The sequence below is a fragment of the Bubalus bubalis genome, chromosome 15 (genome assembly GCF_019923935.1).
Source record: "Bubalus bubalis isolate 160015118507 breed Murrah chromosome 15, NDDB_SH_1, whole genome shotgun sequence".
NCBI classification, from domain to species: Eukaryota; Metazoa; Chordata; class Mammalia; order Artiodactyla; family Bovidae; genus Bubalus; species Bubalus bubalis.
Window position 1 is genome coordinate 58,965,857 of NC_059171.1, and position 15,481 is coordinate 58,981,337.

Sequence of the window (15,481 nt, forward strand, 5' to 3'; positions counted from 1 at the left end):
CTAAGGAGAAAAATTGGAGGGCAAGAGGAGAATGGAGTGGCAGAGGATAAGATGGTTGGATGGCATCACTGACTCAATGGACATAAGTTTGAGCAAACTCTGGGAGATAGTGGAGGACAGAGCAGCCTGACATGCTGCAGTTCATGGAGTCGCAAGGAGTTGGACATGATTTAGTGACTGAGCAACAACAACAAAATACCAGGAAATAGGATTTCGTCCAGTAGGTCTGAGCTGTGGAGGGCCACAGAAATATCTAAGCTTTCCTCCTCCCCCATGAACAAATTCTGACTCCCGTGGGGGCAATCTTGCCCCATTTTGAATTCTCGGTCTAGAAGCTAAATTAAGCAAAGAAGGTATAAAGCCCATTTTTCCCTATGACTCAAAAGTGGCAAATAAGATGGATGATGATATATTCTTGGCTGGGATGAGGTTAACACTCTGTCAGAATGAAAATAACCAGGCTAAAATTAAGCAGGAAAATATTCTTTCATTCAAGTAGCCCTATATATTGTGAAAAAAAGCAATAACTATCTTTCCTTTTGGAAAATTCGACAAGGCTGAAAGGAAATTATTTTCCTAGAGTCATGCCACAGGTTAGCACAATGGTTTGGAAGTGACTTCAATTTCCCTTCTGCTCATTTAGTGGTTAAATTCAGTTTTAACCCTTATGACCATATTTCTTAACTCTCACTGGCTGTGTCCCTGGGCATCTTATGTTAACCCAGGTCTCATCCTAAACCACTGAAAACTGCATCCCTAAGAGCGAGGCCTCTCTGGCTGGTTGTGATGTGCAGTCCAGGTGCAGAACTGCCCTGGCCCTTGTTGCTTCCCCGGAGCTTGACTCTGATCCTGATTTATTCGGTAAGAACCTGGATTTTAATAAGCTCTTTGTCTGCACAGTGAACTTAAAGAAGCATTGCATTAGATCCAGTGCTTTTAACTTCAGCTGTCTTAGGATTTGAAGTTCTAGACAGACTGGCATGAAATCTCAGTCTCAGTCTCATGAATGGAGGGACAATTGTCCTCCTAAGGCTGGGGAAAGGAGGTCCCCATACAACTCAACTGAGGAGAAATAAGGAGCAAGATGACCACAGCCGGCAGGAAGGAGCCCAGGTGGGGAAGCAAGGGTGCCAAACGGGGGCTGATGGCCCAGATGGTGGGCAGCACAGAACGTGTGTCCTGAGCTTCTGTTTCTTTTGTAACTTAGGGAGAACGCTAGGCTCACAGCTCAGAGGCAGGGAAACTGGAACCTCTTCCTGCACATCAAGGTTCTGGGGTCAGGCTGTTATTGACAGGGCTTAGAAAATTGATTTAACCTTTCAGCTTTAAATAGTCGGAGGGGATTCTCTGCCTCTTGAGCCACGTCAGCATCATGCCAGCATCAGGCTCAGTGACGCGCAAACATGAGAAAACCTTGACTTTCTGAACCACCTGCCAACACTAAAGAAGAACTAAAAATGTCTCTTTCTCCATGGGCTAATTTCCAACTCTGTACTAGAGTGTCTGTGTGTGAATCAAGTGGAAATTTGAAATAAAAACCTCCCCTATGACTTAAAATGAGAATAATCATACAAGGAGACAAGGTTGGTGATGTGTCTGGACTCTTGGTTTAAAGCTACCTTGATTGACGGTCACATGGGCTTGCCATTTCCTGAGGTCAAATAGCGTGGCAGGCATACATGTCTAGTTCCTCTTTTTCTACCGTCAATGGAAATATATGGTGACATTTTCTCTCTTTAATGTTTCTGTGTGCAAGTGTGTGTGTGTGTGTGTGTGTGCCTGTAAACTATCCCAAGAAGACAGGGAGGAACCACTTAGAAGTGAACCACTGGGACCCCCACCTGAGCAGTAACCCAGCAGCTTCTGGCAACATTTCCCAGGCATCTGGTACCCCGTAAAAGTTCTAGGCACTGAGAAGACATTAAAAATGATGCTTCCTGAGTTAGAGGTCAATCTCATCTTGTATGCGTGCATGCTCAGTCGCTTCAGTCATGTCCAACTCTTTGAGACCAAATGGACTGTAGCCTGTCAGGTTCCTCTGTCCCTGGGATTCTCCAGGCAAGACTACTGCAGCGGGTAGCCATTCCCTGCTCCAGGGGATCTTCCTGACCTGGGGCTCGAACCTGGGGCTCCTGTGTTGCAGGCGGATTCTGCACCACTGAGCCATCAGGGAAGCCCCAATCTCATCATGGGGCTAAATAAGCAGACCCCCAGCCTCTGGCTGTTCTCCAGGGAGGCCTTTCAACATGCTGTGAGAAGAAAAAGTGTGACCATTGGGCGACTGCCAAGCAGCTTCCCAGACAGGACCAGAGAGGAGGCTCTGACCCCACATACCGGGAAGCCACTGTTCTGAGAAACGGGCGAGTAACAGGCTATCTTGCTCAATGAGTAATTTGTAAAATTTTAATGAGCAGAGCCCACATGAGACAGAGCGGATGGAATAAAGGAACCTAATTGACAGACTTGCTGTGATTTCTCGAGCAAAGCTAAAATCTGCCCCAGGAAATTCCAGCCCGAAAGAAAACTGGAACTGAAAACCCAGCCTGTCTTCGAATTGGCCAGTTGGAAAACATTTGTCACTTAGATGAGCAGTGAGAGAGAAAGAGCAAGAAACCTGCCAGAAAGCAGGAAGGACTGAACTTTGGTTTTCTTGTGGCATGTCGTGGCACCTGTCCCATGAGGCATTGTTTGCCTTACTCTCTAGATACGTACTTTCTTCCTACACTTGGGAAAAATAGAATTCAAATAATTAATCACTTGCAAAAACCCTAGGGAGATTACAAAATAATAATAGTGTTAATATTAATAAGCTGGAACCAAGCCAAAGGGTAAAAGCCTCTCAAGCCTCTCTGAAGGGTTCTCTCCATCACCCTGGGGTTAATCCTAAATGGATCTGAAAAGACCATTTCATGACAAAAGGAAAATAAAATGCAGAGAAAACAGTCTTCAGAAAGAAAGTTTAAGTAAGAACACATTTCCTTGGCACTCCAAATGGTACAGCATTTGCTTTGTGGCAGGTGATACTTCCTATAGATGTACTTTTCTATCAATATTCACTGAGCCTCCATACTGGATCCCTGCACTCTTTAGTCCATAATTTGGATGAAGGAAGGGATGGCTTAGAGAGCTCATTCCTTGCTATGTTGGAGCATCACATTTCTTAGAAATTATGTTTTAGCTTTATTGGGTTATTAAAACATTCTTCTTTATTCCTCTTTTTCCAGCAAAACTTCTAAGAAATAATGGAAACTATGGCTTTGATGCTGATGGTGATGACAGTGGAGATGATGACGAGGACGGTGGGGACAGTGACGGTGATGATGATCACAGTGACGGTGATGATCACAGCCACCGTGTACTGGCTGCTCACTCTGCCCAGGCACCTTGCCAGGCATTTGTAATCCCTAAAATAAGCCTGTGAAGTAGCCAACATTCCTAGTAAAGCTGAGTCTTGGAGAAGTAAGATTTTTTTCCCTAGACAGACTTGGATTTGAATCCAAAGCTGGCTGGTCCTACCCCCTGTGCTCTTAATTATGTATCTGTACTAGCTTTTTCCTTTTAAAAAGGGCTACAAACTGTAGAATGCTTGCAAGTTGACATCAGGGGAAAGGAGAGAAAGGAGAAATAATAACTAGATCATGTAACAAGTGGCCACACTAAAGTGTGCAGTCTGTAATATCTTCATAGCTGAAAGATGAGGGCAGAGTTTGACACATACAAACTTAGGGCTGGTGAGGTTCTCTGACAGATCAAAATTTAATCGGTTCAGGGACTTCCCTGGTGATCCAGCGGTTAAGAATTCGTTTTCCAATGCAGGAGATAGGGGTTTGATCCTTGGTTGGGGAACTAATATCACACATGCTACGGGGCAACTAGATAGCCCGTGCATTGTAACTAGAGAATTCTTCATGCCACAGTGAAGACCCAGTTTAGCCAAATTAAAAAAAAAGAAAATCAATCCAAAAGCATGCAAGGACCCACAAAGCCTCAGGAAGACACAATTTCCACACAGACAGCATCACAAAATAATCATACTTAAAGCAGTAAGTTTTCATCAAAGAGATTTATCTTCATTAGCAGAAAAGAAAGAGCCATTTGTCAACTAATTCTCATAGACTTTTTCCTGCAAAAACTTATTGGACCAGCTCATATCCATTAGGACGGTTGTTATAAAAACAGTCAAACAACAACAAAAAGAAAATAAACAGTGTTGAAGAAGTGGAGAAATTAGCTATTGCTGATGGGAATGTAGAATGGTACAGCCACTGTAGAAACCAGAATGAGTGTTCCTCAAAAAATTCAACATAGGATTACTGCACAATCCATCAATTCCACTACCGGGTATAAAGCACAAAGAATCAAAAGTAGATAGTTAACATTTGCACGATCTTGGACAGATGCACCCCTGATGATAGGAGCATTATTCACGATAGCCAAAAGGTAGAAACAACTCAAGTGTCCGTCAATGGGCGAAATTAAAAAAAAAAAAAAAACAACCAAATTGCAGTCTATACAAACAATGGAGTATGATTCAGCCATAAGAAGGAATAGAATTCTAACACAGACTACAACATGGATAAACCCTGAGGACAGTAAGCTAAGAGAAGTAAATAAGCCATAAATCATTAAGAAGGGCAAATACTGAATGATTCCATTCATGCAAGGCACTTAGAGGATCACATTCCCAGAAAGGCGAGTAATGGCTGCCAAGGGCCGGTGGGAGGGAGGAGCAGAGTAACGTTTCATGGGTGCACAGTGTCAGTTAGGCAGGATGAAAAGGGTTCTGGAGATAGATGGCGGTGATGTCCACACAGCAGTGGGAATGCCACTGCCAACCGGATGCCACTGAACTGTGTGTTTAATAATGGATGAAATGGTGAACTTTATGTTATGTGTATTTTATCACAGTTGAAACGTAAAACGGGGAGCTTCCAGCTGTAGGAAAGCAGGAACAGAAGGTGGAGAGCCTGCTGGATGCTGCAGACTGGGCCACACCCACCGCCCCCCACCGCGCAGTGCCTTCTGCGGCTTGTGGTGGCACCCTGGCCAGGGACGCCCATGCACACCTGGGGGGACCAAGTCAAACTGGGCAGTGGTCAGGGCTCCTCCCATACCACTTCCTCCCCAGGCCACTCCTCAATCTAACCTCAAATAGGCCTGGCCGTGATGTGAATACACAACCAGGGATCAGCAGGAAGTAGATCAACAACGCCTCAGAAGATAGTCAGATGCTTGTGACTATGCGTCAGAGACTTACAATAAGTCATCTTGGGTTTTATACAAAACAGGGGCAAGTTTCTTCTCAAAATCTCAACTTTTCCACTCTATGAAATGCGATAAGAGTAGCATCACCTGAGAGAGTCCAGATGAGACTGAAAAGGAGAATGCAAGACCACTCAATGCAAGATGGAGATGAATGATTCCTAACATTAATACATCCTACCGTACAGCACATGGATCTCCGCTCAGTGCTATGTGGCAGCCTGGATGGGAGGGGAGTTTGGGGGAGAATGGATACACATATATGTACAGCTGAGTCCCTCTGCTGTCCACCTGAAACTACCACAATATTGTTAATTGGCTATACTCCAGTATAAAATAAAAAGTTAAAATGGTAAAAAAAAAAAAGACGAAATGGGCTCATAGCAAATAGTAGTGATTTCCCTTTTTTTTTAAGCAATTTTTTTTTTTACTGTGGGAAAATGTACATAACATAAAATTTACTATTTAAACCACAAAAAAATTATTACTACTATTGTTAATAATCCCTGGAGAAGGGCAAGGCAATCCACTCCAGTATTCTTGCCTGGAGAATTCCATGGACAGAGGAGCCTGGCAGGCTACTGTCTGCCAGGTAGGACGGGTCATAAAGAGTCGCATACGACTGAAGCGACTGAGCACGCACTGTTAATAATAAGACCCACATCCAGATCTGGTCGTATTGGTGAATGGAAAGTAGGGCTGATCTCCAAGGGGCAGCGGGCAGAACGCTGCCCACAGGTGCCCGAGTGCAGCCTTGCTCACGCTGCCTCCCCTGCTGAGCGGCTGACATCACCCTTGGGAGGATCTGGAGCTGGACTCCATGTCCACTGACGGGTTCCCTGGTATCAGCTGCCTGAGGCTGAAAAGGGATGACCTGTCAATGATCACCTCCTCCCAGTCAGGTCAGGGACTCCCCACTCTGTACACCCAGGAGAGGGCAGTGAATAACCGACACTAAGATCAGAAATCTCCTTTGCTTACTGTCCCCTCTTCTGCATCAATTTCACTGCTGCTACTGTTATCAAGATGACCTACTCTGACCTGCGGCTAATGAACCGTGCTTATCACCTTAGAAGGAGAAGAAGGAAGCGAAATGTTCTCAACTTATCCCAAGGATGGAGGAATGAGAGAAAAGCCACTGGTTCTTCTGCCCAAGCTTTTACAGGGCCAGATCAATGTTGCCTCTAAGGAGGAATGTGGCCTGACGGGGTTTGCCCCACACACCTCCATCAGAGGGACAAGTCGCGGGATGCAAATGTGCAAATCTGCTCAATGAAAACTAAAACTGTCAAGTGACTCGAAAACATTCCTACTCTGATCTTATTATGTGGCAACTGGGGCATAAGGAAACAGGTGCAGTAAGTAAAGAAAGCTTTTGTTACTTGTATTAATGGAAAAGTGGAGATTCCCCAAACATAAACCAAGGAATGGTAAGGAAATCATGATACAGTTACAGGATAGAATATTATACTTTAATAGGTACATACATGTTGATGTATGTACTAAATACTAAAAAAAGATTTAGTTTATATTTATTTATTTGGCTGTGTTGGGTCTTAGCTGCAGCATGTGGGATCTAGTTTCCTGATCAAACATCAAACCCAGACCCCCTGCATTGGGAGCATGGGGCCCTAGCCACTGAACCACGAGGGAAGTCCCTGGAGAGTTTTTAATTAAATGAAAAACTGTAATATTAAGTTCAATACATATAACACAGCACATATGGTACAAAGCTAATATGCAATGAAAAGAATAATTAGAAAGGATGGATAATGATGAACTAATAACCAAAAAAAAATGGTTAAAAGCTTAAAGAAAGAATTCCCAGAAAAATAAACTGCAAACAAAGAATAAATATAGGAAAAGATGCATGATTTCAGCTATACTAAATAAACACAACTGACAATAAAGAAATAGTGCATGCCTGCCAAGTTGCTTCAGTCATGTCTGACTCTCTTGCAAACCCCTGGACTGTTGCCTGACAGGGTTCCCTGTCCATAGAGTTCTCCAGGTGAGAATAATGGAGTGGGTAGCCATACCCTCCTCCAGGGGATCTTCCCAACCCAGGGATCAAACCCAGGTGTCCTATATTATAGGCAGATTCTTTACCATCTGAGCTACCAGGGAAGCATCCTGAATTTAGGGTGGGTCCTAAACCAAAACTGAGGCCAGGAGAAGGGGGTGACAGATGACGAGATGGTTGGATGGCATCACTGACTCAAGGGACATGAATCTGGGCAAACTCCAGGAGATAGTGAAGGATAGGGAGGCCTGGAATGCTGCAGACCATGGGGTTGCAAAGAGTCGGACATGCCTTAGCAACTGAACAACAGCTAAACCAATGAGCAGTGTTGTTTTAAGAGAAGACACATGGAGAGACACACGGAGAGGAGAAGGCCTGTGAAGAAAAAGTGATGCTGTGGCAAGCCAGGGAATTCTAGGAACCACCAGGAGGCAGAAGAGGCAGGAGAGTCCTCCACTAGAACCTCTGGGTGAGTGCAGCCGGCTGACACACTGAGGTAGGACGTCTGGCTCCCAGAACTGTGAGAGGATAAAAAGTCCCGATGGTTTGGATACCCAGTTGGTGGTAGCTGGTTATGTCAGCCCTAGGGAAGTACACTGTGCTCTCAATGAGATCACTCAGGAGGTAAATCTGGAGAAAGAGGAGGTCCAAGAACTGACTTCGGGGACCTTCCAGTGTTTAAATGCTGGGAGCCGAGGAGGAAACTGCCAATGAAGTGGGAGGAAACCCAGAGAGCAGTGTCCCAGAAGTCAAGTGAAGAGGAATGTCTGGGAGGAGAGAGAGATCAAGCACGCCGCTATAAGTCTGAGGAATGCCCTTGGACTTGTGTGGTGAGGTCACCGAGGTGACTTGTCTAGAGCTGTTTGCTCGAGAGCTGGTGGGCTCTAGAGAGAGCCGGAGGGGAAGAATTGTGAAGAGAGCATATGGTCCTTCAAGGACCTTTGTCGTGATGGGGTGGAGTGAACTGGAAGTAGAGGCAGCTGAAGAGGGGTGTGGAGGAGAAGGGGCGCTGTATCATACTTCCTATGGGAACGGCACAGAAATGAAGGGAAAACAGCAGGGCAGAATTTCTAGGGCAATGTCTTGAAAGGAGGGCTTCCCAGGTGGCTTGGTGGTAAAGAATCAGCCTGCAATGCCAGAGATGTGGGTTCAATTCCTGGGTCGGGAAAACCCTTTAGAGAAGGAAATGGCAACCCACTCCAGTATTCTTGCTTGGAGAATTCCATAGACAGAGGAACCTGGCTGGCTACAGTCCATGGGGTTGCACAGTCAGACATGACTGAAGTGACTAAACGCGCACGCATGTCTTGAAAGGAAGAGGGGACAGGTCTTGGTGCCCAGTGCAGGCGGCCTCTGTCAGGAAGGAGTGAGTGTGCTGGCTTCTCCTTCCCAGGGAGCGACAGCAAGTGACCCAGGAGAGCGGGAGGGGGAGGGTTTTCGGTCTGGGGACACGTGTGTGTGAGTGGGGTCCCTAGGCAGCTCGACCCCTGGTCTAGAAGCAGAAGAGCCAGTGCCTTCCGTCAGCAGTGGTCACGGCTGGTGTGCACACATGGGGGCCCAACAGGTGAAGGGCTGGGCTTGACCCAAGCGTAAGTGATAAAGGAGGGGGCAGGCGGTGCACAGAAGCCAGGTCAGGGGAGAAAAGAAACATGGGGGGCGTGCAGAGGAGGAAACATGGAGGCCTGGAGCAGGAGCCAGGCAGATGGGGGATGGGGGATGAAGGGCAGGAATGGGGGCCCAGGGGCAGAGTCTCTGGCCATAACCATGGTGGGGCTCCAGCAGGTGAGAACAGAGTCCTGGGGGAGAGGAACTCAAGAAACAGAAGGACTGAGTGTGAGGGTCTACATGCCTGGATGGTCACCAGCAATGGCTGGGGCTCTGGGGGATGGAGGGGGGTGCCTGGGTGAGTGTCGCGCTGAAAGGCAGTGCCCAGGGATCCTGGGATGGACGGTGGGCTGGCGGATCTCAAAGCCGGGGGTCCAGAAAGGGGGAGATGGAAGGTGTGGAAACGATGAAGAAGATCAGCTAAAACACACGGCTGCCAACCTGAGTATAATATGATGCTTACCAACCAACGTGCAGGTGGTTCTCCAGCTCAGAGCAGCTCAGATAGGGACATCATAGACACGACTGTGTGTGTGTGTAACAGGTAACAAGGGCTAGAAACGCCGGTTGCTAAGAAAAGCCTGCCAGCCCCTTCGCCCCTTGAATTCCAGCTTCAAAGGAATCTGAATGGCACTAGAGAGGAAAAACTCGTCCATTTAAAAGTGTTCTCCCGATTAAAAGCATCCGCCACTGGCTGTCATGTGCAACATTTCATTTATCGTTTCTCATCCCCCTGGAGTTCTTTACTCCACAGACAGTGGAAACAAGACAGCTCTTTGTCTTTTCAGAAAGGCCTGGCTACTTCTGTTCTACTTCCTTCTTTTTCTCTCACTGTGATTTTTGACCAATCATGTGAGCTTAGTACAGGGAAGTCAGCACGGTCAGAGGGAGGGGAGAAAGAAATGTACCAGGAACATGTTTCATGGGTAAATCCACCTGAAGAGTGGCCCAGAAAACACCAGAAACACAGGCTCTTCTAATTACTCATTCAGAGCCATGCAAAGCAGGCTCTGTTGTTTTAAACTGAACACAGGCAGCGCCCGCGTGGGTCAGTGCAGTCATTCGACAAATATTTATTGAGTACCTACTGCATGCAAGGCACTGTGCTAAGTGTCTGGGACACAGAGATAAACCAGAACTGCCCAAATATTCACACTGCAGTAGGTGCACTGAAAGAAACAGAAAAGATAAAGTGGGTGGTCTCCAAGAGTGGGCTTGGGGACAGACTGAGATAGGAGCCTGGTGCGCTGCAAACCCGAAGAAGGCTGGGGCCGTCTTCATCAGGAATTTTTTGGCTTCCCTGGTGGCTCAGATGATAAAGAATCTGCCTGCAGTGCGGGAGACCTGGGTTTGATCCTTGGGTCGGGAAGATCCCCAGGAGAAGGAAATGGCAACCCACTCCAGTATTCTTGCCAGGAGGGTTTGCTCAAGGATAAGCCCACTGCCACTAGGGTAGGGGGCCGGGCAGGACCTATGAGCCCACAATCTAGGGCTACATCCTCGGGCAGGGCTCTTGGGGGGCTGGAGGCTGGGGAACGGGTCTCGGTGCACAGAGGGGGCAAAGCTGCAGGGTGGCACCCATGGCAGGGCACCATGTGGCCTTGGGCATCACCTCTCTGCTCTGGCAGCCCTATGGTCACAGAGTTGTCCTTCTGGCCCTTGAGCAGGACCCCAGGCTGAAAGTGAAGCTGGGGAAAGTGCCTCCAGCTCCACCTTGACCTCAGAATGAACGCCAATGACAACAAACTCCTCTTAAATTGGGGATGGAGTGACTTTTGGCAACTCAGTTTTAAGCCTTCTATTGGATTATAGGAAGCCAGGGAGTGAAGTAACACAAGTGTCTTAAAGCAGGTATTCCAGGGGTGGAGAAGGAAGGACTCATCTGTGAAAGGCTACAAAAGCATCTAAAGATTTTGGGTAAAGGTCACTCATGTAAAGGTCACTTGAAGTAATTTTCTTCCATTTTTTTTCCTGCATAGAAAAAGTCAATATGAACCTGCTTTTAAAAACAATGACCAAACGATTCCATTCAAGAAATACCAGGTATCAGTTGTTTGGAGAGCATGACTGAGAGAGGCCAGGAGCGGCGTGGGGTGGGCACAGGGAGGAGGAGCAGTCAGGTCTAGGGAGGAGGCTCCGGAGGCAAAGGAAGGGATTCCAGGAATCAGGGACAGAGGAGAAGACCCCGAAACAGGGAAGGGGACAAGGCCCCAGCTCAGCTTCCACTGAAATCATCACTGGAAACCATCCAGCTGTTACCGGGGGGCTTCCTTGTTGCTGGTGACACCCGTCCAGACGATTTTGTGGAACTGACCATCTCTGCAGACTGGTGGTTCCAACTCAGAGTTATTACAAGGGATGCCCTATCTATACCCTGTTTTCTTGATCAGTAGATATTTCAATGAGGGCAGACTCAGACACTCTAATGTCAAAGACTTTTGTACTAAACAGGCTGAGAATTACATGATCGTAGACTGAGGTATCTGACCTGCCTTGTTCCTCAATTTCCGACTTAAATGTGTCCTACCCTTTAACACGAGAAGGCAAAATGTATCTTCAGCATAGTCACGATGTGACACAAAGACCTGCATCTTGGCAATAGAGATTCTTTGGGGGAAAAAAAAAACACTAGAGATATTATTAATTCTGAAAATCAAAATCTATAAAAGGGGAAAATACATATCAGCAAAATGTCAGGTGCAGATGACCACAGGGCAATTCTGATCATGAAATTACGATGGGGTGCAGAGGAAAGGACCAGTTATCTAGAGTCAGAGGAGCCACAATGGAGCCCAGCAATTCTACCACTAGCTGTAACCTTGGACAAGTCCAAGGTCACCCCTCCATCTGTAAAATGTATCAAAGTGAAAGTGAAAGTGAAGTCGCTCAGTCGTGTCCGACTCTTTGCGACCCCATGGACGGTAACCTACCAGGCTCCGCAGTCCATGGGATTTTCCAGGCAAGAAAACTGGAGTGGGCTGCCATTTCCTTCTCCAGGGGATCTTCCCAACCCAGGGATTGAACCCGGGTCTCCTGCATTGCAGACAGATGCTTTACCATCTGAGCCACTAAACAACAATATAAATGCTTTCAAGGTTGTTGGGCTTGAGTTAAATGATGGAGGTAAAACTGCTTTATCATCCAGAAAGAGTTAAAGAGATGTTACTTGCTGCCATGATTATAACAACTTTGATTTTCCCATTTTTACTGCAGTTTTGTTGTTCAGTTGCTAAGCACTGTCTGACTTTTTGTGACCCCATGGACTGCAGCATGCCACAACTTTGTTATGGTGAAGGGGTTTGTGTAAGTCAATGAAGCTATGAGCCATGCTGTTCGGGGCCACCCAAGATGGATGGTTCATAGTGAAGAGTTCTGACAAAACATGGTCCACTGGAGGAGGAAATGGCAACCCACTCCAACATTCCTGCCCGGAAAATGCCATGGACAGTATTGCAGCTTTACTCACACATAACTGTGTGTTCTTTGACTTTTGGTACTTTTTATACCCCCAAAGCTCAAGAAGTGCCTTGATTCCCCTGAATTACAAGATGATTTATCTGACCTCCATATTGCAACTGTGAAGTCCCCACTTCCTTTCCTTCTCTGTTTGATGAGTCTACAATCCCATTTCCATCTCTGCTGAAGGAAATTCCCACAGATTTCACCCACTCCTCTTTCCAAGTTCATTTTTTTCTCTTACATGAGGCAAGGGCTGGAAAGCAGTTGGACAAAGTCTCTCTGCTTTGAAAGTATCAAACTTCCTTTGCAAAGGGGTCATTTTTCTACTTCAGCACAAGATGGTTTTAATACAAGAAAAGCACTGGATACGGCTGACTCAGTTGGGATTTCTTAATCTCCACTAAATGGAGAGGAAGACGGGTGGCTGGAGAGGTGGGTTGGTCGATGACACTGGAGCTCCGAGGAACCTTTCAGAACTCATCCTGAGACAGGAAGTGATGAAATCAGCTCTCACAACTCACTTCCTATCTTGACGGGCCCTGAGGGAGCTTGCGGAGGGGAGAGGAGCATGGGGAAGTGGCTGGTGGGGAGAGGGAAGAATTGCTGAGAGGAGAGTCTGGGAAAAGTCCCAGCACTGCCCCTCACATGCCCCACCCTCACCCCCGTTTCCTTATTCTTCTGGGGCTGGGAATCAGTCAACTGGTTTATTTCTGCTCTCAGTCTCCCATTGCAAAAACTACTGAATTTAACCATAGCCTCTTGTGAACATTCAGTTTCCCAGATCTCTGATGCTGCTGACAGTGCAAATGGAAGAAAGAAAGTATAAAAGTATTTTATAGGTTACTGATTGTTGAGTTCAAATACCACTCAGACTCACCAGTTCTTCTGCTTTACCCCATTTCCGCTTTCAATAGCCTAGTGGAGGTAAGGGGTAAGAAGGTTGAATTATTAGCAAACTGGGTGTCCTGTGTCACCTTACTGATTGTTGTGGTTTAGTCGCTGAGTCGTGTCCGACTTTTTGCCACCCCGTCAGGCTCCTCTGTCCATGGGATTTCCCAGGCAAGAATACTGGAATGGGTTGCCATTTCCTTCTCCATGTGTCACCTTGGGGCAGCTTTATGAATATTTACTATTCTCAAGTTATTCACTATGGGAAAGCAACAATGTTCATTACTGGCACATGATGGAGGGGAAAAGGAGAAACAATTCAGAGATGACTTTCTTTGTACAGAGATGGTTTCAGAAAGGCCCATGAAGACGGAGGAGGGTGGGGAGCGCCAGTCATAAAGGGAACTGACTATCACAGAGGGATGGGGTGGCCGGCATGGTTGACAGCGATCGGATGCGTGCGGTGTAGGATTTCAAACCGAAACTGAGGCATACATGCCCCACCCTCACTGCCAAGGTGCAGGTCCCTCCAACATTACAATAAGAAAAGCCACGAGCAGATGAAATGGGTGACAGTTAATAACAGACAACAGGAGATCTCAGTAGCTCCCCCTAGAGGGGAGGGCTGGGGGGGAGTTGAGGCGAGGTTTGCCCTGTGAACAAAGATGGTCTCAAGGAGATGCAATTCGGTTGTAAGGACCTTGAGCTTTGTGCTGACCTCGCCTGCTAGGGGCTCCCTGGTGCTACCGACCCTTCACAGACACTCAATTCTCCTGCTCTTAAACTAGACGTGGTTCCCGGCAGTCACTGCTGGGAGAGCCAGCCTGAGACGGATGAAGAAGAGCATCATCCTGTGTGATGGATGCAGTACGCTGGCTTGGACCATGACCAGGGGTGGGTGTCTCAGTTGCTCCCTGGCCCCTCCTGGAACCCACAATCTGAAAGTTAAAGATTAGAGATGGAGGCCTTGACTTGAACCTTAAGAACTATGTCAAGATAAGGTTTTATAAGATAAGCTATACAAAACCAGATACAAAGTTAAGATAAGTGTGACAAGATAAGTTCTACCCAGACATAGCACACAATCCGATGTGCTAATTTCCACCCTACAGAATAGCAGGCAAGAATGACCCTGAGAACCCGGACAGGGATGACCATCCAGGCCTCCAGGCCACGTACCCTCCTCCTCCACAGCCCCCTTCCCCTTCTGAGAAGCAGGTGCACAAGCCCTTATGACACCCCTCAATGTCCGCATCCAGCGGGGACTCCCATGTCACCAGCCTTGGCAGGGCTCCCCCGCCTCATATAATGGTGCCGAGAGTGACACAGGCTCATGAGCCTCTGCCTTCGAGACAGGACAGGACCCCTGACTCCTGTCCGGGCGGGGTCCAGAGCTGAGCCCAAGTCATCTCTCCTCTCACTCCCCAGCAGTGGTTTTCAAAGCGTGGGCCTGGGGACTCCCCTGGAGGTCCAGTGGTTAAGACTGTGCCTTCCGATGCAGGGGGTACAGGTTCAATCCCTGGTAGGGGAGCTAAGACCCCACATGCCTCTCAGCCAAAAGACCAAAACATAAAACAAGCGATGTTGTAACGAAGTTAATCAAGACTTTAAAAATGATCCACATCAAAAAATCTTAAAAAAAAAAAACAAAAAACTGTTGGCCCAGAGCCTGGGGGTCCCACAGAGCCTCACAGGGGTGGCTTAGAGAGTTTGAGAAGAGGGTTCAAAAGTCAGGGTGGCCTCCCCAGCCTCCATAACAATTTTGCTTCTTGCCACACTAGATATTGGAGTTGCAGATGCTGTTTGAATTGCCTACTGGGATAAGGAACCTGTAGAGAGCCCCAGCTGTGCAGACGAGGTGAGGGCTAAGCAGGACGACTTGCTCACTCGCCTTTACTGCAGGGAGGGGGACAGTCACCCCCAGGGTCTCTTCAGTGTCCCCCCACTGGCTCTGAAGCACCCAGTTCACAGCAGCTCATTTGACTCTACCCTCAACACCTCTCCTTGAAGCAGGAATGACCACGCCCCTTAAACAGGTGAAGACACCAACCCAAAGAGGCAAAGGCGCCTTGACAATGGCCACCAAGTGGCTGAGTATTGGCATCAGCTCAGTCCACGATGCTGGGCTCTGACTCTGCCCGCTGACACTCTGCTGCACAGCGTGTGCTCGGGGTCTTTCCTACTCAAACTGCTTTACCTGCGGACTAATTTGTTCCTCTGGTCTCATCTTCCCAGAAAGTTAAA

The 15,481-nt window shown here is 47.3% G+C and overlaps 1 protein-coding gene across 4 annotated transcripts in view; it reads right to left on the reverse strand.

The window, feature by feature from the left end:
• The window catches only part of LYN (LYN proto-oncogene, Src family tyrosine kinase), a 109,914-nt gene that overhangs the window by 9,904 nt on the left and 84,529 nt on the right, over window positions 1-15,481 (reverse strand). The window lies entirely within an intron of this gene.